Here is a 3,955-nt window from a genome sequence, read left to right as displayed (position 1 = left end):
CGTTTTGCCTCCTGTGACACCATTTCATAAATAAAACAGGGCTAGAGCACAGCGCCGTGAGAACAGAGAAGGAGCGCAGAGCTTGGCTGATATCCGCCATTAAAGTATGCCCTGCATGGAAACGACCTAGGGCCCCTCGGCAGCTGGGCGGCGTTTTTGATTGTTTGCTGGTGGTGAAGCCCCAGAGAAGCACTTGATTCCCGGGAGCGTTTCCTGCAAATCAGAGCTGGGTTTTCAGGATGGAAATAGATCTGTTGGATTTTTCAAATCTCTCCTGACCCTTACCCTGTCGGTTCCAAATCTGCCGTCCTAGGGTTTTCAGATGAAGAAGGGACTTTAACCAAGGAATATAGAACAACTGTTTTCTCTTTATTTCCTTAGGCCTAGATTCATACAGGGTTGAATTTGATCTCCCTGTGAAAAATTCGTTTTTTTCATTTCCGTGCCCATCCTCTCGTTTTCTATCTTCCTCTGCGCCTCTTCTTAACATTTTCCTATCTCTTGCATCTTTCTCGCCTTCGTAAACACACGACAGGCACCGGGAGGAGGGGGCGGGGTGGGGGAGGGGTGGTACCGCCTCCCTTTTGATGTAACGCGAGCGCCCTCTGCTGTCCAGAGTGTGAACAACTCAGCATCCGGACAGGTTCAGACCTGATGAGCAGTTGGTTAGAAAACATACAGACGTTCTCCCCTCTCTGGGCAAACACTGGAAGTATTGTTGAAATGAATAATTTAGTAAACCACAATTGTTTATTGACTGCCCTTTCATTATTTGCTTTTCAGTTATTAAACACACGCGGCGGAGTGCCTGGTGTCAGCCCTTAGCCGACTGGCGGCTTCCTTCTGAGCCAGTGATGTTCCCAGCCCCCTCGCTCCTCTCCACCCCAGACATTTTCGATCTCTTTTGTCAGGCCAGGGTCAAACTACAGTTGTTCTGTGATGACTTTATCAATTCTCGGTTGATGGACTCTAAATGAAAAAATGCCTACTGCTGCCTCGTCGCTGCTTAAGAAGGAGAGTTATTTGTGTAACGTTCTGTCAGTCCGTCAGGGTCTGTGACAGACACAAGGAGTCGAGTGAAATAAGGAAAAAGATGTATTTAATGCCTTTCATTAGTCTCCCTTCCTTCTATCAGGGAGCAGATGACATCCATCCTAGGCTGTCCTTCTAAACCCAAACAGGCAAGGGAGCAAACATCTCCCATCCCATTCTGAATTGAGATAATAAACCAGACCTGCTTTAAGAAGGCATGCTAATTACTGCCCCTCACCTTGAGGCGATTCAAAGTCAAAAGCACCGGCTGCAGGTGGGAGGGAACCCTTTCCCCAAAAAGAAAATTCTCTGACTCTATTTGAAGGGAAGCCTTAGTGTGTGCCTAGAGGAGCCCCTGCTTTGGAAGGGCAAACAGTTCCACCATCCAGAATTTCAGGAATATATGCTGTAACCCCTAAATAAATGAATCACTAAATAAGGCCCAAGGCAAAGAAGGAAGCAGAAACTCCCCAAAATGAATGGGAGATTTTATTCTAAAACACAAATTTTAAACATTTGATTGATATCGCTCCTGCACACAAGCACAAGAAACCCTCACACCTCCTCCCCACTTCACCTTCTTCTCTGTCCTCCTGAAATAAGGCAATAGTTTCCTTTCCAAATAACTCAGTAGAGATGTATGTTTGAATGCAGAGAGGCCTATTACCAGATGTTGGGGGGGGGGGGCGGAAACCCTAACTGTAAATAATTAGAAATTTCATCAAATGATTCCTTTCCTCAAACTAAATATGACTTGCAAGGAAGACTCACATCTTGATACTTTGCCTCCCAACACTAGTATTTGCAGGCTTAGCATCTGAAGGTTGTGAGGGGGGCCCAGCAGTAGAGGGGGAGGGGTCAGGGGGGGACCCTACCAGCAGGTTTGCATAAACCAAAGCACTGGGACAGTTAGTCTGTAAGGTACAGTACGTTTACTAGTTAGTTGCGTGAAATGTGAAGCGGCTCTGCCCTTCTGACCTGGGTCCCAGTGGCGGCTCTGCCGGCTAACTGGCTGTGCGACTTGAACACGTCTCATAAGCTCAGCTTCAGTTTCCCCGTTTGTAAAATAAAGCGACGCTGCCTCCTTCGTGAAATTAAATACGAGCATTCTTATGTGCCATGTACGTAAGTACTCAGCCCAGTTAGGGTGCAAGAAACATGCGATGCGTATAGGGGACCCTTAGCCCCCTATTTGCATTCCCTTATTTCCATTCCGAACACCAGTCAGGAGAAGGGTTGTCCCATTTTAAAGCTTCCTAAATCCTGCCTGCCTTCATTTATCCAGCAAACATTTATTGAGCCCTTACTGTGTTCCCAGTACTATGCTAGGCTCTAGCTACTCAAATGTGAAAAGCAGAGTCTTCACCCTCTAGGAAGAGAACATATAAGTTAATTACCTATATAATAAAATTTGGTCTTTATTTGTAATGTCGAATAATCACCAGTATCAAGGCTGCAAAGATCAAAGAGCTTTATGTGCGGTCTTAAGAACTGCAATTTGGGCTTCCCTGGTGGCACAGTGGTTGGGAGTCCGCATGCCGATGCAGGGACGTGGGTTCGTGACCCGGTCCGGGAAGATCCCACATGCCGCGGTGCGGCTGGGCCCGTGAGCCATAGCCGCTGGGCCTGCGCGTCCGGAGCCTGTGCTCCGCAACGGGAGAGGCCACAACAGTGAGAGGCCCGCGTACCGCAAAAAAAAAAAAAGAATTGCAATTTGGCAAACACAGATTTGGGTAAAACCGAAAGAGGTTCCAGGGAAGAGAAAGAGTCAGGAGCTTACAAAGGCAAAAATCATGAGGTTGTACGCTGACACAAGAAAAGAAATATTTGTCCTTAAGGGGTGGTTGTCATGAGTTATTTTAGCAGAAGGGTCGGATAAGTATCTTGAGTTTCTGGCATTAAAAGGTCAGATTCCATCCAGGCTGAGACGTGCATGAGTCACGCATTCTCAGTGGCCTCTCAGCTTCATTTTCAAGAGTTCTCTTAGCAACACCAACTCCATTTTCATTTTCCTTTCACAATTACTGGCACCAAGATAGTTGGTGTCACATATGGCAATGTGACATAGGTAAAATCCACTTTGGGGGATTTAGGACTAGGAAGGAACAACATTTTTTTTAATATATGCAAAGTAATATATCACATAATTCACTCAGAGTAACACAGAATGCTAAAAGTTTAAATTTATAAATCTATGTATTTTGAATGTTGCCACAATTTTACAAAAGGTATAGAAGCCCCAAAATGTTCATACATTTTTTTTGCAATCGTCCATTTTAATTTTCCTGTTTTCCCCCCTGTGCATTCATGTAAGAAATCATGCTGGGGAGGAAAAAAAAAATGTCATCTTGAATATAAATAAACTTAGATCCTCACCAGCAAGAGCTTTTATGAAAATTTGAGAATTTTGAGAGTCCGAGTCTATCTTTTTCTCCGTTGTGTCCCCAATTCCTAGTTCAAAATCTGGCATGGAGTAGGTGCTCAATAGATCTTTTCTGACAGAAAGAGGTAACAACATGAGGAATGATCAAGGCTCTTTTGGGAAGTATCCACAAGGATGCGCGTTTAGCCTAGGCAAGAGAACCAGGGGCTCTTCTGAGCGCCCAAAGATGGGCAGCATCCCTGCCCAGTAGCTGAAACCCAGTGCAAGCAAACACCCAGGGGGGAACCCAAGGGATATACCTGGAGGCACCTGAAGAGACATGCCATGCATGCCACAGGGAGAAAACGCAAATAGAATTTCAAATGAGCCCCAAATTGATTATTGTAAATTTAAGATTTGTCCAAGGTCTGAAATTCATCTCAATGGTCAAGCCCTAAAATACAAAAGCTATAGTGTGTTCCAGTGATAAAGTCAGAACCAACTCTGACCTTATTGTCCAGAACCCAGACATTTAAAAAAATAGCAACAGAGCCTAACGGT

Source organism: Delphinapterus leucas, chromosome 5 (genome assembly GCF_059928025.1).
Source record: "Delphinapterus leucas isolate spDelLeu-1000000601 "Yukka" chromosome 5, BTC_Dleu_Yukka2, whole genome shotgun sequence".
In the NCBI taxonomy this organism is placed as follows: domain Eukaryota; kingdom Metazoa; phylum Chordata; class Mammalia; order Artiodactyla; family Monodontidae; genus Delphinapterus; species Delphinapterus leucas.
This window is presented reverse-complemented; position numbering follows the sequence as displayed.